Source organism: Bos mutus, chromosome 18, assembly GCF_027580195.1.
Source record: "Bos mutus isolate GX-2022 chromosome 18, NWIPB_WYAK_1.1, whole genome shotgun sequence".
NCBI classification, from domain to species: Eukaryota; Metazoa; Chordata; class Mammalia; order Artiodactyla; family Bovidae; genus Bos; species Bos mutus.
The window spans coordinates 10,504,738-10,529,760 of record NC_091634.1 but is presented as its reverse complement, the minus strand read 5'-3'; the positions used below and the strand labels follow the sequence as shown (position 1 = coordinate 10,529,760).

The 25,023-nt window shown below is 43.9% G+C and overlaps 1 protein-coding gene across 2 annotated transcripts in view; it reads right to left on the bottom strand.

Moving 5' to 3' along the window:
* Nucleotides 1-25,023, bottom strand: part of CEACAM20 (CEA cell adhesion molecule 20) — a 77,400-nt gene that overhangs the window by 49,147 nt on the left and 3,230 nt on the right. Inside the window, exon 1 of one of the 2 annotated variants that reach the window (XM_070387581.1) lies at nucleotides 24,847-24,956. The exons of the other annotated variant lie outside the window; for it this stretch is intronic. The gene's annotated coding sequence lies outside the window, so the exon portion shown is untranslated. Of the gene's footprint in view, nucleotides 1-24,846; nucleotides 24,957-25,023 lie in introns of those variants that run through there. 2 annotated transcript variants of the gene reach the window in all.

The following is a 25,023-nucleotide window of genomic DNA, read 5'->3' as shown; positions in this document are numbered from 1 at the left end:
ATGCATGAAAGTGAAAAGTGAAGGTGAAGTGGCTCAGTCATGTCCGACTCTTAGCGACCCCATGGACTGCAGCCTACCAGGCTCCTCCGCCCATGGAATTTTCCAGGCAAGAATACTGGAGTGGGTTGCCACTGCCTTCTCCGAAGTTCAGTTGAGCTGTACCCTTAAACAAATTGGTTCTTGGGAAAGGCTGCTTAACCAACCATGAGATGATGTCCAGCTACCAACCAGGGAAAACAAAAGTCTTTTCATTGCTAGAGCACGTTGCTAGGGGAAAATGTTGGCATTGGCCGGCAGGATGATCTTTCTCTAGGCTGCTGATGGCTTTTTGCCCCTGAGAGGAAAAGAGTCACTTCTGCAGTGGCAAAAGCTAAAAACTCAAGGTCTTCAGAGAGTTATTTTTACTTTTTCTCTTTTTAAAATGTGGAGCACAGTTGATTAGTTTCAGGTGTACAGAAAAGTGAGTCAGTTATACATATCCACATAACGACTCTTTTTTAGATTTATTTCCCATATACTGCAAGGAAATCAAACCAGTAAATCCCAAAGGAAGTCAACCCTGAATATTCACTGGAAGGACTGATGCTGAAGCTGAAGCTCCAATACTTTGACCACCTGATGTGAAGAACCAACTCATTGAAAAAGACCCCGATGCTGGGAAAGATTGAAGGCAAAAGGAGAAGGGGGTGGTAGAGGATGAGATGGTTAGATACATCCTTAACGCAATGGACATGAATTTGAGCAAACTCTGGGAGATGCTGGAGGACAGAGGAGCCTGGGGTGCTGCAATCCACAGGGTATCAACAGAGTTGGACATAACTTAGCAACTGAACAACCACCACCTTATAGGCCATTAGAGACTATTGAGTAGAGTTCCCTGTGCTCTACACCAGGTTCTTATCAGTTTTTTATTTTATATATAGTGGTGTGTATACGTCAATCCCAGTCTCCCCACTTATCCCTCTCCTCTTCATCTCCTGGTAACCATAAATTTGTTTTCTACATCCATGACTCTACTTCTGTTTTGTAAGTTCATGTGTACCCCCTTCCCTTTTTTTCTTAGATTCCACAGAGAGATTTATTTAGATCAGCAAAAGGTAGTTTTGTCCAGACCGGACACTCTTGGATGGTCCTCGTAAATTCTGCGCATTTATACTCTAAACACCCGATGCCCACAGTTGCCTTTTCATCTGTTCTTATTGACAAGCCCCCAGTGGGGTCTCCGAGCAGCTGAGCTACTAGTGCTTATCAGCAACTCCAGATGTGGAAGATGACATCCTGACATCCGATTTCATTTTTACCTCAAAATAGTACCTTCATCCTTGAAAACAACTTCACTCTTAAAAACAACTTCATTTTTGCCATAAACAAGTGGATCTGAAATCATATCATAATCACTACAGAGCAGACAGACCGGCTGGACCCAGGGTCCGGCACTTCACCACTAGGCACCACATGCACCTGGGCTTCACACTCCAGCCTAGCAGCCTGCAGCTGCTGGCTGGGGAATCTGCCTGAAATAAGCCCCCGGCAGATGGTTTCCTAAAGATCCAACCCACTCTGCAGTTTACCTATAACTCACACCCTCTTGAAAGGGTTTTTTTCATTCTTTCGTATTTTCTAGGCTCTTTAAAAAACAATGTGATACTGAATTAACAGCACTGCCTATATCAATTTCCTGATTTTGACAAGGTGCTATTGTTATGTAAAATGGGAGCCTTGAGGGAAAGCTGGGTGTGATACAACAGAAACTAAATATTTGGTCTTTGACCCCAGTTCTTGGCACACAGTTCCTGAAATCTTCAAAGTGAGAGTGTTCACTGTAGGCAAATGACGTGATTGGTTATTAGGGGTCCCTAGAAAGCCGGGGGAAATATCAATAACCTCAGATATGCAGATGACACCACCCTTATGGCTGAAAGTGAAGAACTAAAGAGCCGCTTGATGAAAGTGAAAGAGGAGAGTGAAAAAGTTGGCTTAAAGCTCAACATCCAGAAAATGAAGATCATGGCATCCGATCCCATCACTTCATGGGAAATAGATGGGGAAACAGTGGAAACAGTGTCAGACTTTATTTTTGGGGGCTCCAAAATCACTGCAGATGGTGATTACAACCATGAAATTAAAAGATGCTTACTCCTTGGAAGGAAAGTTATGACCAACCTAGATAGCATATTCAAAAGCAGAGACATTACTTTGCCAACAAAGGTCCGTCTAGTCAAGGCTATGGTTTTTCCAGTGGTCATGTATGGATGTGAGAGTTGGACTGTGAAGAAGGCTGAGCGCCAAAGAATTGATGCTTTTGAACTGTGGTGTTGGAGAAGACTCTTGAGAGTCCCTTGGACTGCAAGGAGATCCAATCAGTCCATCCTAAAGGAGATTGGTCGTGGGTGTTTTTTGAAGTACTGATGCTAAAGCTGAAACTCCAGTACTTTGGCCACCTCATGCGAAGGGTTGACTCATTGGAAAAGACTCTGATGCTGGGAGGGATTGGGGGCAGGAGGAGAAGGGGATGCCAGAGGATGAGATGGCTGGATGGCATCACCGACTCGATGGATGTGAATTTGAGTGAACTCCGGGAGTTGGTGATGGCAGGGAGGCCTGGCATGCTGCAATTCATGGGGTCACAAAAAGTTGGACACGACTGAGCAACTGAACTGAACTGAGAAAGCATCAGGATAGGGGCTGGTCACCAGAAAGACCAAGGCACGATTAGAGGGGTCAAACTTTCTAACCCTAACCCTAAACTAACCCTAACCCTCATCCCACCTTGGACCTCTGGGGAAGGGACAGGGGTTAGAGGTTGAATGAATCACCAGTGGCCAATGGTGTAATCAATCATGCCTGTGTGATGAAACTTGCATAAAAACCCTAAGTGACAGGATTCAGACAGCTTCTGGGTTGGAGAAGACATCAAGTTTCTAGGAGGGTGGTGCTCCCAGAGAGGGTATGGAAGTTCTGCACACACATTCCCCATACCTAGCCTTATGCATCTCTTCTATTTGGCTGTTTCTGAGTTGCATCCTTTATAAAAAAAAAAAAAAGAGGGACATCCCTGGCAGTTCAGTGGTAAGGCTCTATGCTTCCACTGCAGGGGGCTTGGGTTCCATCTCTGGTCAGGGAACAAAGATCCCACATGCCCCGAGGTTCAGCCATAAAATACTAATAATAAACCACAAAATGCAAGTTAAGTGCTCCCTGAGTTTTACAAGCTGTTCTGGCAAATGACTGAACCTGAAAGGGAGGGGGCTGTGGAAACCCCCAACCTTGTAGCCAAGTCTGAGTGAAGTTCAGCTAACTTGGGGACCCAATGCTTGTTACTGGCATCTGAAGTGAGGGCAATCTTTTGGGCTGAGCCCCTAACCTGTGGAGTCTGACTGACTCTGGGCAGCTGTTGTCATACTGAACTGCAGGACCCTAGCTGGTGTTATGGAGAAGGAAATGGCAACCCACTCCAGCGTTCTTGCCTGGAGAATCCCAGGGACGGCGGAGCCTGGTGGGCTTCCATCTATGGGGTCACACTGAAGCAATTAGCAGTAGCAGCAGCAGCAGCTGGTGTTAGAAACTCAGAGACAGTATGAGAAAAGAAAACCACACATTTAATATCAGTAGTATTGTGAGTAAAAACATCTCAGTAAGTGAAGAGTGCACACAGGAACGCTTGCTCCTATTTCTGCAACTTCTTTTGAATTAAACTATTTCAAAATGAAATGTTATAATTTTCTTTTAAAAGAAGTGAAGGGCACTTGGATTTAATTTTTCACTGACAATAAACTTTTTTCAAATTTGGAGCTTTTTGCAAAGGACAGCATTATGTTACACACCTCTCTATTTTATCTACCTTGGCAAGACTTTGTGGACTTTTGAAGCAATTCGCCTAACCACCTTTCCTTTCTAAAATAAAATTTAAATTTAGCTTTCATTGTCCATTAAATGTAACATAAAATTTCACAACACTCAGATGCAAATACATTCCAGAGGGGTTGAATATAAGGTAAGCCACTCATTCAGAGAAGTCACCCAAGATTTAGAAGCAGGAGTTCAGAACCTAGAACCTGCCTCCTTTGGGTAAGTGGGGGTGTTGTCTGCAGACCAGCTCTACCTAAACCTGGATAATGAAAGTAAACATTTATTGAGTGCGTACTGTGTGCCAGGCACAGTTTTAAGAGCCTTATTGGATTAACTCACTTAATCTTTACGTCAACCCTGTGCTATTTAGTCACTAAGTTGTGTCTGACTCTTTTTCGACCCCATGGACTGTAACCTGCCAGGTTCCTCTGTCCATGGGATTTTCCAGGCAAGAATACTGGAGTGGGCTGCCATTTCTTTCTCCAGGGGATCTTCCTGAGCCAGGGATTGAACCGGAATCTCCTGCATTGGTAGGCAGATTCTTTACCACTGAGCTACCAGCGAAATGTCAACTCTAGGAAGAAGGTATTAGTAGTTTTACAAGATCACACAGCCAATGTGTGACAAGACTGAAATCTGAACCCCGGCCATCCAGCACGAGGTCTTCACCGCCCTGCTACAGAAGCAGGCTGAGGCATGAGCCTGGCTTCAGACTGGTCACGTGTGGTCCCTTCCAAGTCCCTCACCAGACTTCACTGCATCCCTGTTTGCCTGGTGTCCCTGGAAACAGACTCTGAGACAGGAAGCTGTATGTGAGAGGTCTGCCGGGAGAATGTTTTCAGGTCCAGCCTTGTGAGGTGGTGAGGAAGGCAGGGTTGGGTGGAGAGAGAAGCTGATCTACTGTGGGAAAAAAAGGGAGGCCTCGGATCACTCTGAGGCTCCACAGGGAGCTCAAGTTGAGACCAAAGAGTTACTGTGGGTTGAGCTGTTTTCCCACCAAGAAGATGAAGTTCCAGATTCCCAGGACCTGGAGTGAGTGTGAACTTATTTGGAAACAGGGTCTTTGCACTCATCAAGCTGTGGTCATTAGGGTGGGCCCTCATCCATTAGGACTGTGTCCTTATAAAAGGAGGAGCATCCAGATGGAGGGAGCAGACTGGGCGGAGGACAGCAGTCTACCCTGAGTCAAAGCATGACTGGGCATGGTGCGGTAACAAACAGCCAGGAGATGGGGTGGCCAAAGGAGAATAAGTGTGGTGGGGAGGGGTGGTGAGAGATGAGGGCAGAAAGCTAACTGTGAAGGTGGGGTGAATGTGTCGGTGAGGTGAGGACTTGATATTTACTCTGCTTGAGAGGGAGCAGAACAAAGACACAACTTCGGTTTTAATGGAATCCCTGTGGCTATATGAGGGGGAAAGATGGCGGGGGCAAGAGGGCAATTCAGGGAGATGGGGGAGACTGTGATGACCCAGACCATGGGGGACAGGGCCCAGACCAGGATATTTCTAGTTTCATGAAACTGGAACGACCCAGGTGTCCATCAGTAGAGGAGTGGATAAACAAATGATGCAAACTCCATACAATGGACTGCTATGCAGCCATAAAAAGGAAAAAGCTATTGATAACCCAGTAACATGGATAAATCTCCAAATTGTCATGCTGAGTAAAAGAAGTCAGGCGGAAGCAGAGTATCTGCTGTGTGATTCCACTTACATAAAAGATGAGAAAATAGTGACAGAAAGCTGACCAGTGGATTCCTGGGGTGTCAGGGGTGGGGGGACCCACAGGGAAAGCAATGGGAGATTCAGGAGATATTCTGGAGGTAGAGTTAAGAGGATTTGATGACCTACTGGATCAAGTAGTATGAGACAGAGGGGTGCTGGGGATGACTGCGAGGTGTGGGAGGGCTGAGCATGGATGTACTCGGAACAGGGCAGAGTGCAGGTGACAACGCTGAGTTCCCATATGGGGCTTGAGGGGCCTGTGGGTCCTATGTGGCAACTTACAGGAAACAGGTGAAAAGATTGTTCTGGTTCTCAGAAGGGAGGTGGACAACAGAAGAAGATTTTTGGGAAACATGGAATCGGGGCCATGATGTGTGCTAGTAAACTAGTCCTCTGAAAGAAGAGTAAAAGCCCTGATTTGTTCTGCTTGTCGGTTTCTGTGGAGTGCATATTGCCACCAATTTCAAGCTACTAATGGCTTCACAAGGAGCTGGCATTCCTGAATATTTAACAGCTCAACCAATCTGGTAGGGGTTGGCTCCAGCAGCCATTATGAAGGGGTGGAGACAGTAACTATCCTGAGAATGAACATCTAGCAAGCACTAATTCTGCCCCAGGTGTAACGCATCCTGTCTCCTTCAGTTTTCACAATGTGCTTTCCTCTCAGAGGAGGAAATGGAGACACAGAGGGGGGCTTTGCTCAAAGCCTCAGCCACCAAATGCAAGTGGAAAAACTGGGATTAAGACTCAGCAGACAGAGGCAGCACTGCATGTATTTTGTTTTGCTTTGCTTTTTGATTTATAATGTGTTAGTTTTTGCTGTACAGCAAAAGTGAGTCAGTTATACGTATACATATATTCACTCTTTTTTGATTCTTTTTCCACAAGGTCATTACAGAATAGAGTTCCCTGTGCTATAGAGTAGGTCCATATTATCCATTTTATATATAGTGGTGTGTATATATCAATCCCAATCTCCCAATTCATCCCTCCCCTCTTACCCCCCTGGTAACTATAAGATTGCTTTTTACATTGGTGACTCTATTTCTGTTTTGTAAATAAGTTCATTTGTATCACTGTTTAAGATTCCATATATAAGTGATATCATACGCTATTTGCCTTTGACATCACTCAGGAGGACAATCTCTGATCCACCCATGTCGCTGCAAATGGCATTGTTTCATTCCTTTTTTGTGGCTGAGTAACAGTCCATTGTATATATGTACCACATTTTCTTTATCCATTCCTCTGTCGGTAGACACTCAGGTTGCTTCCATGTCCTGGCTGTTGTAAATAGTGCTTCAGTGAACCTTGGGGTGCATGTATCTTTTTGAATTAGAGTTTTCATCTTCCCCAGATATATGTCCAAGAGTGAGACCGCTGGATCGCATGACAGCTCTATTTTTAGTTAGGGAAACTTCGTATTGTTCTCCATAATGGTTGCACCTATTTATATTTCCACCAACAGGGTAGGAGGGCTCCCTCTTCTCCACACGCTCTCCAGCATTTACCGTTTGTAGGATTTTTTGATGATGGCCATTCCCATGTAGGGTGACACCTTGAAGTTTTGATTTGTGTTTCTCTAATAGAGATGTTAAGGATCTTGTCATGTTCCCGTTGGCCATCTGTATATATTCTTTGAGAAACGTATCTTTAGATCTTGCACCCATTTCTTGATGGGGGTTTGTTTTTTATATGGAGCTGCATGAGCTGTTTGTATATTTTGGAGATAATCCCTTGTTGGTCTGTTTGCAAATATTTTTTCCCATTCCGGGGGTTGTCTTTTTGTTTATGGTTTCCTTTCCTATACAAATGTTTTAAAGTTTAATTAGGCCCCATTTGTTTATTTTTGTTTTCATTTTCATTACTCTAGGAGGTGGATCCAAAAAGATCTTGCTGTAGTGTTCTACCTATGTTTTCCTCTGAGAGTTTTATTGTGTCCTGCCTGACACTGAGATCTTTAATCCATTGTGAGTTTATTTTTGTGTATAGTGTTAAGCTGCATAAGTGTTGATACTTTGGTTGCTATGACCCAGAAGTTTCTTGAACTGAGCCACTCATCACCCAGCAGGCACTATCCTAGGACTGTTACTTCTAACAAACCTAGGAGGTAGATTCCATTATAATTCCATTTTAGATAGAGAAACTGTGGGTAGAAGGAACAATAGCTTGTCTGATGGCTCATGGCTGGCTGATGATGAAGGCAGGACTTGTACCCAGGCTGGCTCCACGATTATGCCCTCAACCTCTGGGTTATGCCACCCACAGGCCAGGCTGCATTCCCCACCCTTAATTCAGATCACTGAATCTTACTGAGAAGCTGAGCTCAGAGGTTTCAGCAACAAGCAATTTTATCCCACTCTTAGTCCAGTCCATATTATGTCACCAACATTTCCTCCCATTGTTCAGTTTGTCTAAGAAGACCAGATTTTAGTGACTCAGGGATTGTTCTAGTTGGCACAATCAAGACAAGGGACACCTGACTAAAAGGAGTGGGGAGGTTGGGGAGACAGATCCTAGCGGTTGCAGCGGGCATGGCTTGGGAGGCTGTGAGGTAGGGAAGCTCAGATGCTGCCCATGATCAGAGCCTCAGGTCAGCACCCCTCCAGTACGCCACTGTGCTCACTCAGGATTCCCAGCCAGGGGAGCCTGAGAGAATCTGTTTCCCTTTGGGTGGCCAAAAATGCAAGAGAGCTTAGGGGCTAGGAGCAGTTATGTTCTTGCCTCTGGGGAAAAAGTCAAGCTGTAAGAAGAGAGAAGAATGAATGCAAGGTACAGAGGGAGGCAGATATGAAAGGGAGAACAAAAGTCCCTGCAGAGGTTTGAGCTTCCGGTCTGGGTGTCCTTGAAACACAGCCCACTCTTATCTTGGAATTCCCCTACAACAAGTTTTCCTTTTTCCTTCCAGTGGGATTCCTGTCAAGCAGCCCCAAAAGAATTTCAAGAGATACACTTGACTTGACAGGATGTATCCTGACTTTCTTTTCCATGAGAGAGTATTTTTGTCAAGACTAGGTTCAACTGCACATAATAGAAAAACCCAAAATCATATAACCTAAACAAGCTGGAAGCTTAATTTGTTTTTACAGAGTCTAGAGGTAGGGCATTCAGGGCTAATGTGGCAGCTTCATAGTCATTAGTACCCAGCCTCCTTCAATATTATTGCTCTGGCATCTTCAGTATATAACTTGTGATCCAAGATGGTTGCTGGAGCTCCGGCCATCATATCCACATTCCAGTCAGTAGTATAAAGGACAAAGGACTTAGAAAAATTCTTTAAGACCAACCCCGAGAAGGCCCACACAATGCTTCTACTGGCACCTATTGGCCAAAATGTCATCACCTGGCCACACTTAGGGAAACATAGACAATCTAGTTTTTGCTGGTTTAATGTGTCCATTTAAAAATCAAGGTTTGTATTACTAAGGGAGAAAGGGGCAGGGATATCAGAGGACTCTCTTCCAGAATCTTACCCTTCAGCAGAGATAGAAGGGAATCCTGAAGCTTCCACCAAGATCCTCTAAACTGAGAGGTTTCCTCACAGGCCTTCAGAGAATTGATTGCACAAAACCCAAACTATTCACAGTGGGCCCGTGGATGTAGCTCACCAGGGGACAGGTGGTGACCTGGGAAGCAGACACAAGCCAAAGAGCTGTCGATCTTCTGCTAGAGCCTAGTTCCATCCCTTCTTATCAACAGAGAAAACCATCCCAGCCCCACCCAGGGCAAGATTCCCTGCTGCCCAGCTGGGAGCTGACACTAATCAAGAATCCAGACTTCCCATGAGGCAACAACAATGAATGCGTACCTGTGACTCCCAAGAGCTGTAAATGGGGAGGGGCTTTGTTCTCTTGCCACCCCCAGAGATAGAAGACCCCCACTACCCCCAGTTCTCCCCTGGCCTACTGTCTGGACCATCCTACCAATGTCCCCTTTTAAAATACACACCTCCACCAACAGGAGGTGCCATTCACAAAGCATATCCAACAGAGTTATGCAAAGCAGTGGCATCCTGGTCCACATCCCAGTGGGGTGGAAAGGGAGCAGAAGAACTAGGTTGAGGGGGTCTATAAATTTTTTATGGCATACAAGTATTACAGTCATACTCATAATACAGTACTGGGAACCTTGTCGCTTTTTTTTTTAAATCACTTATCTAAGTAAGTGTAGGAGGACACACAGTTTCTTCAATTATGAGGGGGAGGGAGAAAGATATACTGGAATTTAATTCTTTGAAAGCAAAGTCATAAAAACACTAAGAAAGCTAACATGTTAATTTTATATTAAATGTATAAATATATTCAGCTTATGCCTATGTAAGGATAGGCACCTCAAAACAAGGCTTGCACATGATGTTCTACACATATATTCTTGTGTATTTTTTGAAAAAAAATCTGCGTGTAAGTGGACCCATGCAGCTCAAAACCGTGTCATTCAAGGGTTAACTGTACTCAGCAGTAAAAAGGAATGAAGTACTGGGACAAGCAACCATGTGGCTGAATTTCAAAAACATGCTGAGTTAAAAGACTGCTTCAGAATGGACTCAAAAGAAGGCATTCAGTGTAATTCCTCTGATAAGAAATGCTGAGAGAGACAAACCTAATTTTTTTTCCCTAAAAAAAGGCCAATCAATGGTTGCCTGGGATGGGGGCATTAACTGCAAAGAGGCACAAAGGAATCTTTTGGAGTCACAAAAATGTTTTGTATCTTGACTGTAGTGGCGGCTGTGCGTGCGTGCTAAGTCGCTTCAGTCATGTCTGACTCTTTGTGACCCTATGGACAGTAGCTCGCCAGGCTCCTCTGTCCAAGGGATTCTCCAGGCAAGAATATTGGAGGGGGCTGCCATGCCCTCTTCCAGGGGATCTTCCCAACTTAGGGATCAAACCTGTGTTTCTTATGCCTCCTGCATTGGCAGACAGGTTCTTTACCACCAGCACCACCAGGGAAGCCCAGGGGTGGTTACATGGATTAAATACATCAAATGTGCACTTGGAAAACAATCAAATATAGTTGATTTACAATGTTTTGTTAGTTTCAAGTGTAGAGCAAAATGATTTGAACCTGCACAGGTTTTCAAAATCCCCCATGATCTGGTCCTAACATGCTTATTCACAGTTAGCAGCTATCAGTCTCACATAAACCATCTATTCAAAAATCTGGCTTCCTTACCATCATCTTGACTTTCATATCTGTCATTTTGCTTTTTTTTTTTAACTTGACCTGATACGTCTTTCCCTAAAACTTCAAAGTTTGGTACATGGCTTGTCCTCTACAAACCTTCCCTGGCAGTTCCAGTTTATACTGACCTCTTTACAAACTCAATTGTTCCCACATTCGAATCAGGTATGGAGCTTCTGCCCACCCCTGTGAGATACTGACTTAGTGGCTCTCATATGGAGCCTGAGGATCTGTATGTTCACAGAGCTGTACTAATGATTCTGATATATACACAGGAATGCAAAGTACCTCCTGGCATGTAATATGCCTCCTGTACCAATCATTAACCATGTGTTCAATATTGCCTCCATTGCCTGGGGGCCCTGGGGATACACACACATAGCAGCATCCTTATGTTCAGGTAGCACAGAGTGTACTGTGGCATTCCCTCAAATAAATGTGATGAAGGAGGTATGGATCCAGTGCTTTGGGAGCAGAATGGTAAATGGTTACCAAAGGGACCATGGAGGAACTTGAGGTGGCCCTTGAAGAAGAGTTGGATTTTGTTGTTTAGTCTCTAAGCCATGTTTGACTCTGCAAACCCATGGTCTGTAGCCCACTGGGCCCCATTGTCCATAGGATATCCCAGGCAAGAATACTGCAGAGGATTGTCATTTCCTTCTCCAGGGGATCTTTCTGATCCAGAGATCCAACCCATGTTTTCTGCATTGGCAGGGGGATTCTTTACTACTGAGCCACCAGGGAAGCCCAGTTGGATTTTCAGTTCAGTTCAGTTCAGTCACTCAGTCGTGTCCGACTCTTTTCGACCCCATGAATCGCAGCATGCCAGGCCTCCCTGTCCATCACCAACTCCCAGAGTTCACTCAGACTCACGTCCATCGAGTCAGTGATGCCATCCAGCCATCTCATCCTCTGTCATCCCCTTCTCCTCCTGCCCTTAATCCCTCCCACCATCAGAGTCTTTTCCAATGAGTCAACTCTTCGCATGAGGTGGCCAAAGTACTGGAGTTTCAGCTTCAGCATCATTCCCTCCAAAGAAACCCCAGGGCTGATCTCCTTCAGAATGGACTGGTTAGATCTCCTTGCAGTCCAAGGGACTCTCAAGAGTCTTCTCCAACACCACAGTTCAAAAGCATCAATTCTTTGGCGCTCAGCCTTCTTCACAGTCCAACTCTCACATCCATACATGACCACAGGAAAAACCATAGCCTTGACTAGACGAACCTTTGTTGGCAAAGTAATGTCTCTGCTTTTGAATATGCTATCTAGGTTGGTCATAACTTTCCTTCCAAGGAGTAAGCGTCTTTTAATTTCATGGCTGCAGTCACTATCTGCAGTGATTTTGGAGCCCCAAAAAATAAAGTCTGATACTGTTTCCCCATCTATTTGCCATGAAGTGATGGGACCGGATGCCATGATCTTCGTTTTCTGAATGTTGAGCTTTAAGCCAACTTTTTCACTCTCCACTTTCACCTTCATCAAAAGGCTTTTTAGTTCCTCTTCACTTTCTGCCATAAGGGTGTTATCATCTGCATACCTGAGATTATTGATATTTCTCCCGGCAATCTTGATTCCAGCTTGTGTTTCTTCCAGCCCAGGGTTTCTCATGATGTACTCTGCATATAAGTTAAATAAGCAGGAGGAGGCAATGGCACCCCACTCCAGTACTCTTGCCTGGAAAATCCCATGGATGGAGGAGCCTGGTGGGCTGCAGTTCATGGGGTCGCTAAGAGTCGGACACGATTGAGCGACTTCACTTTCACTTTTCACTTTCATGCATTGGAGAAAGAAATGGCAACCCATTCCAGTGTTCTTGCCTGGAGAATCCCAGGGACGGGGGAGCCTGGTGGGCTGCCATCTATGGGGTCGCACAGAGTCAGACATGACTGAAGCGACTTAGCAGCAGCAGCAGCAGCAAGCAGGGTGACAATATACAGCCTTGATGTACTCCTTTTCCTATTTGGAACCAGTCTGTTGTTCCATGTCCAGTTCCAACTGTTGCTTCCTGACCTGCATACAGATTTCTCAGGTCAGGTGGTCTGGTATTCCCATTTCTTTCAGAATTTTCCACAGTTTATTGTGATCCACACAGTCAAAGGCTTTGGCATAGTCAATAAAGCAGAAATAGATGTTTTTCTGGAACTCTCTTGCTTTTTCCATGATCCAGCAGATGTTGGCAATTTGATTTCTGGTTTCTCTGCCTTTTCTAAAACCAGCTTGAACATCAGGAAGTTCACGGTTCATGTATTGCTGGATTTTATCCACTCTCAAATAATAGGGCTATTTTAGCTGTGGCCACATACAGAGTATACACCTCCAAATACTCTGGTGGAGACTATATGAAGGAAATGACAGAGTCAGAATGGAAATGCTGGTAGAGATTAGAACATGAAGAACATCAAATATCACACTAAGAATGTCACTGTTTCCGTCTGGAGAACTGAAAATAATTTAAGAAAGAAACATCCAACTTAGTTGTTGTTATTGTTTTCCAGCACAGATTCACATGATAGTAATCTCTTTGAGTATGGTTCTATTCTATTCACTTCTATTAAAACTGTGTCAAAACATTAAAAAAATTTTTTTTGAAAAGGGACCTCCCCAGTGGTCCAGTGGTTAAGACACTGTGCTTTCAATTCAGGGGCATGGGTTAGATCTCTGGTTGGGGAGCTGAGATCCCATATGCCTCGCTGCACAGTCAGAAACTAAAAAAAAAAAAAAAGAAATAATAAAAATTTTTACAAATTATAAAAAGGTTTATGACAATCGATTTTGTGTAAGAAATACCAAGTCAGAGTCTCTCTAAATGTATAAGAATACTACATTCTCATCTAGTTTTTCTTTCACTAATAATTCACAATACCCAAGTTTCAAGTTATAATTTTCAATGATTCTTAAAACGATATATCTTAACTACATCTAGCTTCAGTTACAATTACTAACAAATCCAAATGCACCAGAAGATGATCACCTGAAACCAATTTTACGTACATGGTAGCAAACAGGTGAAAATAAGTATCCTGTCTGCTTTTTGTTATTATTTACAATTTTTGCCCACAGCCCTTCGCCTGCCACACCCTGCAGCATGCAGGACCTTATTTCCCTGGCTGCTAAGTTGCTTCAGTCGTGTCCGACTCTGTGCAACCCCATAGACGGCAGCCCACCAGGCTCCCCTGTCCCTGGGATTCTCCAGGCAAGAACACGAGTGGGTTGCCATTTCCTTCTCCAATGCGTGAAAGTGAAAAGTGAAAGTGCAGTCACTCAGTCATGTCCGACTCTTAGCGACCCCATAGACAGCAGCCCACCAGACTCCTCCATCCATGGGATTTTCCAGCCAAGAGTACTGGTGCCATTGCCTTCTCCTGACCAGGGATCAAAAACCATGCCCCCTGCAGTGGTAGGTGGGGTTTTAACCACTGGACTACCAGGGAAGTCTTTGTCTTTCTGCTTTTTAAGGTAACTCCTAGAAATTTTAAAAATATATATCTATGGCATGCAATGTATTTCCATTGTTCAGAACTGCTTCAGACTGCAATGCTACCCACTTCCCAAGGATTGGTCCATGGCTCAGTTCAGCTTAAGTCTGTAAGTAAAAGAGACTGATTTTAAATCGTTGAGGGGGCAGGGGGAGTTTGATAAGCCTTAGGAAATACTGAAACAGTAATAGGTAGCATTTAAACAGACCGAACTGTGTGCCAAGCACATGTGCTTATCTATTACCTCACTGAATCCGATGAATCCCTAGTTTCTGTGAAGGAGTGTAACAAATTACTCCAAAAACTCATGGCTTAAACAACAACAAAAAAGTTTTTAAGCACAGCTACTGTGTGTCAGGAATTTAGGAGCGGCTTACCTGGGTAGTTCTGCTAAGAGTGTCTCTCACAAGGTTTCGGTCAAGATGAGAACCAAAGTAGCAGTCAACTAAAGGTTAAAAGATCTGCTTTCTAGATAGTTCATTCCCTTGGCTGTTGACTGAAGGCCCCAGGTCTCCACCAGGCGGATTTCTCTTAAGGGCTGCTTTGAAGTGTGAGGGAACGCAGAGGGAAGAGCCTGAGACTGGAACGGGTTGAAAGGGGGGCTGTAAACCCGGCTTGGTGAGGCGGCTACCCGCCTCAAATGTAGCAGGTGTGGGAGACTAGAGGAGGCTGGTGGGGTACCTCCCAGTAGCATCCACTCCTCCCTGTCTCCCACGCTTGAAGTGCCCCCACAGCTGTAAAATGAACACCGTGCCCTCTTCCCTCTGTGGGGAATTAAGGACAGGAACCCGCCAAAAAAAAAAAAAGTCCTGATTGGTTAACAGCTGAACCAATCATGATGTTCCTATCCCCAGCAACAGACACGTGACCTGGTACCAGGTGAGATGACGTCTTCTCGGGGGTGCTGATGGGAAAGATTTTATTCTGTCTTAAAGAGAGCTAGGGGTCCTTTTTTCTGCCTTTGGAAGTTGTTGGCCCACGTAGTGACTATCCTGGACTGTGAAGGGATTTGGCCTCACAGTTCAACCTGCTGAGAGCAGTGAAGGAAGATGCAGAACTTGGGTCTTTGGTGTTACCACCGAGCTGCTGGGTTAACCAACCCAGAACTGCTCTATCCTTGGAATCCTGCTACATAGGATAATACATGTCAGATTTTTAAATCATTTTGAGTTGGGTTATCCATTTTTTTTTTTTTTGCAACCAAACTTATTTTGGAGGCTGATTTTCTCATCTGATCATAGTCCCCACTCAATTAAGCATGATACGAGGTGAGGCGCAGGGACATAGGCAGCAAGAAGGAAGGTCTATTAAAAGGTCTTAAAATGTGAGCTGAACGTTAAGGGAAAGAGCCCCACCCACCCACATAAGACTTGAAAACTGGACTTGTCACCACTGTGGAGTTCTTAACTTTGCAAGAAAACAACAGGTTTTCAAATGCAACTCTCTGAGAAGTGAGGCAATTGTGCGAGGTAGATTTTTCCCCCCAATAATTGGGGTATCTGAATGTCATCATTAACCTCCAAATGGGATACAGCTTAAAAGTGACAGGTTATTTATGGGACTTCCCTGGTATCCAGTGGCTAGGACTCTGTGTTCCCAGTGCAAGGGGCTCAGGTTTGATCCCTGGTCAGAGAACTAGATCCCACAGGCCAAAACTAAAGATCGGCATGGCTCAATGAAGATTGTAAGTCCTGTGTGCTGCAATTAAGACCTGGCGCAGCCAAACAAATTTTAAAAAGAGAGAGAGTATCGCCTTCATACTCAAAACATTAAAAATAAAAAGTGACAGAACCTGAGTCCAAAAGACTGGTTTGGGTTCACAGCCATCATGGTACCCCTCAAACTACAATTTTTACTTTTCTCTCCAACGTCTTCATTTTAATGGATGCAAACTGTTGCATGCCTCATGTTCTATTTGTTAATAATCATCTTAATCCCATTTGCCTTTACATTGTAAGTTTTGACCATACTGAGACTACTTCTTTGTTTTCTTAACACTGAAAAAAAAAAAAGTGTGATTGCAAGACTTTGCTTTGAAACTCTAGGCTATTTTAACTGGTAACAGAAATCTTAGCAACAATCTCTCTTCTACAGCTTCTGAAAAGCAGAGACTTTGGCTTGTGAAATCCTCTTTGTACATGTATTTTGAATAAAGGAGTCTTATAAGAAACCCGGACTTCAAAAGCTGATGTTGCTTCATCATTTGAAAGCCCCCATTAACCTGCTGTATTAGTTTGCCAAGGCTGTCTTAATAAAATACTAGGTGGCTTAAATGAAATCAGTCAATCCTGAAGGGAAAGCTCTGGAAGTGAGTCACTCAGTTGTGTCTGACTCTTTGTGACCCCATGGACTATAAAGTCCATGGAACTCTCCAGGCCAGAATACTGGCGTACCCTTTCCCTTCTCCCTTCTTCCTTTCCCTTTCCCTTCTCTTGAGAAGGGGATCTTCCCAACCCATGGATTGAACCCAGATCTCCCACATTGTGGGAACATTCTTTACCAACTAAGCCACAATGGCAGCCCAAGAATACTGGAGTGGGTAGCCTATCCCTTCTCCAGCGGACCTTCCCAACCCAGGAATCAAACCAGGGTCTCCTGCATTGCAGGTGGATTCTTTACCAACTGAGCTACCAGGGAAGCCCCCCTGGAGGAAATCAACCCTGGATATTCATTGAAAGGACTGATGCTGAAGCTGAAGCTCCAATACTTTGGCCACCTGATGCAAAGAGCCAACTCATTGGAAAAGACCCTGGTGCTGAGAAAGATTGAAGGCAAAACAAGAAGGGGGTGGCAGAGAATGAGATGGTCAGATAGCATCACCAACTCAATGGACATGAATTTAAGCAAACTCCAGGAGACAGTGAAGGACAGGGAAGCCTGATGTGCTGCAGTCCATGGGGTCACAGAGTCGGACATGACTTAATGACTGAACAACCACGAGATGGCTTAAACAATAGAAAAAATGTTCTCATACTTCCAGCAGTCCAAGGTCAAGGTGCTAGCAGATTTGGTTTCTCCTAAGGTCTCTCTTTTTGGCTTGCAGATGGGTGACCTCTTACTGTGTCCTCAGATGACCTTTTCCCTGCATGCATGCCCATCCCTGGTGTCTTTTCTTATGAGATCACTGGGCCTGTTGGGTTAGGGCTCCATGATTATAACCTCATTAAACTTAATTACCCCTTTAAAGAACTGTCTCCAATACAGTCACATGAGGGTTTAGGGCTTCAACATATGGATTTTGGAGGACACAATTTAGTTGCTAATACGTCCCAAATCTGGACTGGTTGTTTTAATAATAATCTGTTGCCCCTGATAATAATATCTACATTGATACTCCCTTTTCCTGAAAAATTCCAAGATCAGTTTTCATTGTCATTTCTCTCTTCTTCTACCCTCATGGAGCTAAGAAGAACACTCATGACTCTTCTAGATCCTTTATTTAAACAAATAGTGTTGTATCACTTAAATTAATGTTTACCTCCTATTGCTATGGGCTGTGTCTTAAAAGAGGAAGGTGAGAAAATTGCTTTCACTTAGAAGATAATATTGCCCTTGTGTTTTCTATATGTTGGGAAGGTAGATGATCTGGTGCTATGACATCCTTGTGTCCATGATTTGACTTAAGAGTGGATTGACTTTTTTAATACATTTATTTATTTATTTATTTATTTTTGGCTGTGCGGGGTCTTCATTGCTGCATATAGGCTTTCTCTAGTTGCAGCAAGAAGGATCTAGTTGCAATGCACGGGCTTTCATTGCGGTGATATCTCTTGTTGCAGAGCATGGGCTCCAGAGCACAAGCTCAATAGTTGTGAGGCAAATGGTTGGTTATATTGGATCTTCCCAGACCGAGGACTGAACCCATATCCCCTGAATTGGCAGGCAGGTTCTTAACCACAAGACCACCAAGGAAGCCCTGGATTAATTTAAATTGGCTGAAAGGGACAGACCCGCACCTACAGATATTACAGATTTAGTTCCAGGCCATTACAATAAAGTGAATATCACAATAAAGCAAGCCACAGGAATCTCTCGGTTTCCCAGTTCAGATAAAAGTTATGTTTACACTATACTGGAGTCTATCAAGTGTGCAACAGTATTATGTTTTAAAAAATGCACATACTTGAATTTAAAAATACTTTATTGCTAAAAAACGCTAACCATCATCTGAGCCTTCAGCCAGTTGCAGTAACAACACCAAAGATCATCCATCAAGGCCACTAAAACAAATATAGTAATAATGAGAAAGTTCGAGAAATTGTGAGAATTACCAAAATCTGACACAGAGACATGAAGTGAATAAATGCTATTGGGAAAATGGCACCAATCATCTTGTTCAACACATGGTTGCCACAGACCTTCAGTTTGTACAAAACATAATCTCTGCGAAGCACAATGAAACGAGTAGGTCTGTACTGGCCCCAGAACCACACCATACTTGCTGAGTTCACAAAGAGCCTCTCAAAACACACAAAGCCAGTCACTGGTGGTGCCTTACAATAAACACCAGTCTGTCCATGACTGGCTTTACAAAAATCCATAGCAGAAGCATCATGAGCAAAGCTTCCATTTCACTTTCATTTTCCAAATCTCATGCAAGTATGTCATATTGGCTTTAAGGGAAGTAAGGAAATATAGCTTCCCACCCTCTGTGGTACTGGAAGGTATTCTAAAAGCGGAAAGTCTCAGATGGTGAGCAAAGAAATGCAACAATCTAAAACCCCTGGGACATTTTCTCTTCAGCTTCCTACATCCAGGGGGAACTCCACTGCTGATCTGTCCCCTGTGTAAGTAAGGCCTGCTTTGCAGAAGAAAGTCCAGATAATCTCTGGTTTCTTTACACCCATTTTTCTACCAGCAACTGGGTGGAGATTGAAGATCTCAGTGAATATCACCCTTTGTCCTGATCTGCAGGTAGTAACAATTGAGAGAGAAAAAGAGATGCAGGGGTGTGTAAGAGAGAGGATAACATGATGGTTTTATTACCTGAATTATAAGCAATAGCAGGGAACATGGCTGAGTCCTGTGGCCCAGTGGGTTTACCATCACCTTCCCCTCCTTTCTGCTGCCCCCAAACTGAATAGCTTAAAATTTGGCTGCATGTGAGATATTCAAAATAATGATAGCTTGCATTACACAGAAATGTTATTTCTCTCTCCTGCCACAGTCCAAGTTGGTGTGCAGCTCTGCTCTGTGAAGGTGCCAAGGGTTCTTCCATACTGTGATACTTGTCCCCTTGGCCCAGGATGCCAGCTCACGATATCCCCACTCTAGCCTGAAGAAAGGGGAAACGAGAAAGGGAGGCCCTCTTCCTTTAAATTCAGTTCAGTCGCTCAGTCGTGTCCAACTCTGCAACCCCATAAACCGCAGCACGCCAGGCCTCCCTGTCCATCACCATCTCCCGGAGTCCACCCAGACCCATGTCCATTGAGTCGATGATGCCATCCAACCATCTCATCCTGTCATCCCCTTCTCCTCCTGCCCTCAATCTTTCCCAGCATCAGGGTGTTTTCAAATGAGTCAGCTCTCTGCATCAGGTGGCCAAAGTATTGGAGTTTCAGCTTCAACATCAGTCCTACCAATGAACACCCAGGACTGATCTCCTTTAGGATGGACTGGTTGGATCTCCTTGCAGTCCAAGGGACTCTCAAGAGTCTTCTCCAACACCACAGTTCAAAAGCATCAATTCTTCAGCGCTCAGCTTTCTTTATAGTCCAACTCTCACATCCATACGTGACCATGACCTAAAAACTCCACCTCTGCTCATGTCTCATGGACCAGAATCTGGTCACACAACCACACCTGCTGTAAGAGAAGCTGGGAAATGTAGTCCTTATTCCAAACAATTAAGGGTCCCGCTAAAGTTTCTTTAACTATGAAAGAGGAGGCTAATAGGTCAGGGATGGGGGCACCACTAGTTTCTCTTCCTCATAAACTTACCTTCCATAGGCCCTATAATCACATGACAGGAGGCGACAGACCAAAATGTGCAGATCCAAAAAAAGAGGAACACGAAACAGGACAAAAACCAGAGCCACATGAGCCTTACTCCAATCCCACCTTTCTAAGTGGTGTGCTGTTGGCCTTTTCTTTTTTTAAAGTATTTATTTATTTATGTTTATTTGTTGGCCACACAGCATGTGGGATCTTAGTTCCCCAACCAAGGATTAAACCCGTGCCTCCTGCATTGGAAGCACCAAGTCTTAACTACTGGACCACCAGGGAAGTCCCACTATTGGCTTTTCAGGTGAGGCAAATCTCTGGTATATGGGACAGTCCCATCTATTATTGCTGGATCTTTACAGCAATAAATGTCAGTGCTATTTCATCCTCAGGCATGTGACAATCAAAATGTAGAGAGATATTTCCAAAACCCCTGGAAGTGGCTGTGGCTGCCTCTGATGAATGGCAGGACATCCTGCCGTGGAAATGTGAAACATGTGGGATAAGGTTTGCCCCATCCACACTTAGCCTCCGGCGGGACTGGGAGTTCTTTTGGCCTTCAAGTTGCATTTCACAACTCTGTCCAGAACTGCACCTCATTGCTATTTGTCCTGTTATTAACAAAATGATGCTTTGGACTTCTCTGCTGGTCCAGTGGTTAGGAATCTGCCTGCCAATGCAGGGGACACAGGTTCAATCCCTGGACAAGGAAAAGCCCACATGCCAGGGAGCAATTAAGCCGGTGTGCCACAACTACTGAAGCCCATGCACATTACAGCCTGTGCTCTGCAAAAAGAGAAACCACTGCAGCGAGAAGCCCACTCACTGTAACTAGAGAAAGTCCGCGTGCAGCAACAGATACCCAGTGCAACCAAAAATAAATAAATTGTTTTAAAATGATGCTTTACTGCTCCCCTCTGATGTACCATCAAACACACACACACACACACACGCGCGCGCGCGAAGAAATAAATGATGCTGCAAGTATTCAAGGAGCCAAGGACACAGGATCTGACCTGTGCCTCGGGGAATGCATTGTCTGAGGACAGGAGGAAGGAAGTGAGGCTGGTTTGGGGTGACTGTGACTTACATGTGTGTGACCTTGAGCAATTTATTTAACCTCAACCATGTATCTCTGTTTCCTCATACGAAAATATGAAAACAATAATATCTGCCACTTACGGATGTTAGAAGGCCCAAATGATTTTTTAAAATAAAATTTATTGGAGTATAGTTGATTTGCCATGTTGTGTTTGTTTCCCAAACGACAATAAAAGATTGTTGTATATAATGTTTAAGATCACAGACTCTGGAAACTGGCACCTGGGTCTGCCCAGCCATCCACCAGCTGTGTAACCTTAGATAAGTCACTCACCCTCTCCATGACTTCATTTCCTCCTCTGTAATAGGGGAATGGCAGCACTTGCCTCAGAGGGGTGTTGAAAGGATAAATGAGCTAACAGATAATGAGCTAACCGATAAATTAGCTAACAGATAATAAATGAGCTAAAGTGTTTACAGCAGTGCCCCATTCAGAGTTGAGTTCTCTGTAAATGTTAGCAATTGCTATGTCAGGATTATGTCCTCCAAGTAGGACTCGTGTTTGTTTGTTTGTTTCCATTACACTCTAGACTGTATTCTAATTTCACCAATTTTTCCGTTAAAGTTCTTCTGTTTCAGGATGCAATCCGGATTACCATATCACATGTTGTTTCCATGTCTCCTGGGTTTCCTTTGTGGCAGGTTCTTAGTCTTACCTTGCTTTTCATGGTTGTCAAAGTTTTAAGGAACACTGGTCAGATTTTGTAGAACGTCTCTCAGTCTGGGTTGGTCTGAGTTTTTCTCAGACTGGGGTTATAGGTTTGGAGGGAGGGGAGAAATACCATAGAGATGAAGTCCCCTTCTTATCACATCATATGAGGAGCTACATAACACTCCCATGACATCACTACCGATGGTAGACTAAGCTGTCTGACTCTAATGAAAGAGAAGTAACTTATTAGATATTGCATCTCCCATTTGCATTCTTTCTTCCTATTTGAGTATTCAGTCCCTTCCCCAAGTTAACTACAGACTTGATGATGGTTTGTTATGATTTCTACATATGTAATTTTGCCATTTATTGGAATATAAGCAAGGGTTTATTTTAGACTGTAAAGACAAGCTATGTACATGATTGCTCCTGGCTCTCTTCTGGTTAAAAAAAAATTTTTTTTAATTGTGGTTTCAAAAAACACCTCATGATACAAAATTTTAAGGTACAGTTAATTTTATTTTTGAGGTACAGTTCAGAAATGTTAAGTATCTTCTCATCATGAAACAACAGACTGGGGCTCGTATTCTTTTGGTGACACGCCAAAAAATTTACACCAGTTATGTGGAAAAATAGGTTTTATATTCATCGTTATGTTTTAATTTTCATCTGTGTTAATACAAGTTGCATATTAGTATATAATTTTGTGAATTTTAGTGTTTAAAAACTGAGTTGAGCTTATTTTAGTTGAGTTGTTTTAAGGAAAACTATTAAGTAAATAAGTTGAAATCTATGTGGGTGTGCATATGGAAGGTATTATGATGTGGTAAGAGAATGTGGTAAGTTGCGAAACACCGACCTGCTAAATCCTCCTCCTCCCTCAGGGTCAGTTTAACCATCTCCTTCACAGGGCACTTCCCCTGCCATCATCGGTCTCTGCTAGATCCCAAATCATATGGTCTCAAAACTCTGTTTTTCACTTTTTCTTTCAATCAAATTTCTTTTGGAGACAAGTAACTGAATCCCAAATCAAACTGGTCTGGGAAGATCAATGGAAATATATAGACTCATGCAACACAAAATGTGAAGTCAACATTAGTACCAGCTTCAGGCACAGCTAGATCTGGGTGTTTAAATGATATCCCCTGAAATTTCTGTTCATTCTAGCTGTGCTTTCCTGTGTGTTGGCCTCATTCCTTTACAGCCTCTCTACTCAAGGTAGGAAGAGGGCCCCAAGCAGCTCCACATTTAGATCCCTTCTGCTTAGTAAGCCCAGGAGAAAGCAGTGCTATATTTCCCAGAATTCCAGTAAAAGTCCTCATTTTTCTCCTCCTTGGCCTGCTTTGGGTATGTGCCCAAGTCTCAAGAAATTACCGAGGCTTGAGGCTAAAATGCTCTGATCGGTTAAGCTCGGGTCACAACTCCAGCCCTCACTCAGTCACTGTGGTTGAAGAGTGTAAAGTGCTCTGATAGGTCAGGCCTGGGCTCCTCGGCTCCCTGGAACCAAGAGGAAGTTAGTTTCTCAAAAGAAGCTCCACTTGTTATCACCTAGATAAAAGAACATGAACACTGGCGGATCAGAAACCACAGAGTTCTCATCCATAGGTGGTTATTAACCATACTGCAAATATTTGTTTATTACCCATCCCTGATCCCCTGGCCTGGCTAGTTGCCCTAGCAGAGGCCTTCAGAAAAATCATAAAAAAGGCAGTATGGCTAGTACCAGTAAAGACATAACTCTGTCACTTGATGATGACTACTTTTAGAGATTCAAGGGGGAGACTTTGTCCCAGGGTTGGATAGAACCTAGACATCTCTGGGAGAGAAAAATAGGAACTTCTGAGTCAGACATGAGTTCAAATTCCAACACTCCCATTATTTCATTATTTCCAACACTCATTCTTTCATGCATTCACTAAAGGAAATTTATTGGGTATCCATGATGGGCCAGGTATTAGTACTGCTCTAGACCCTGGGACATAGTCATGAGCCAAACATGACTGAAGGGCTCCTCCTGGGTCTGACATTCTAGCCAGGGAGGTAGGTGTGGGGGATAAGAGACAAATAATAAACAAAAAAAGAAATGATTTCAGAGTGTATAATAGCAGATATTATACTGAAAATAAAGCAGTGTATCTTGCTAGCAAGAAGCAGGAGGGGCCTGACTTACAGTAGGTGTTTAGGGAAGACCTTTGTGGGGCATTACTATTTGAATTGATATTTGACTTGAGATTAGAATAATGAGATGATGATTATTCTCGTCTCAGCCAGTCATGAGATGATTCGTGAAAGCCTCCAAGAAGGAGCAGCAGTACTAAGGCCCTGAGGTGGCTCACTCCAAGAACTGACAAAAGCCATTATGAATAGCTGTGTGGCATTGCATGAATTTCTTAGCCTCTGTGAACCCTGGAAAATGAGGATGTTCATATCAACCCCTCAAGGTACTATGAGGAGCCAACCAGAAAACAATTGTAAATAGCAATAACTGGCACCCAATGGGTGTTCAGTAAATCCAAGCTAGTATTTGGGCAGTATTATTATTAACTTGATTAGGAAAGACTAGGCCTGAAGGGCCAAAAGGATGAGAGAAAGAAGCTTTGGCGGCTTCTCCTTCTAGAATCCAAAATTTAGGATACATAATATGAGCACAGCCATGAGAAAGGGCTCCTGATCATGACTTGAGAACATCCAAGATTCCAATAATAATAATTATAATTAGCATTATTGTAATAGCCACGGCCATTTTTTGAGTACCTAGGACATGCCAGACACTCTGTTGAGCACCTGATTTCTGTACGAATGGGCCCCTCTGACCCTGGGGAAGGCACTATCAACCCCCTCATTTTACAGAGGCTCAGAGTTAATAGTCTGAAGGTCTAGAGCAAACTCAGGAGGCCAGCACGAGGCCTAGCTCCCCGCCTACCTGGTGACCTTTGGCCCGTCGTTGCCTCTGTTCCAGGGACAGTTCTGTCCTAGTTCTCCATCTTCATCGTTCTCCCGGCCCAGAGGGGCTGGGAGCGGGAGCCGGAGAGAGAGGTGAGCTCAACTCCAGAGCCTCTTCTCCAAAGACCCTTCCCCAGCCTGCTCGCCACCCGCCACG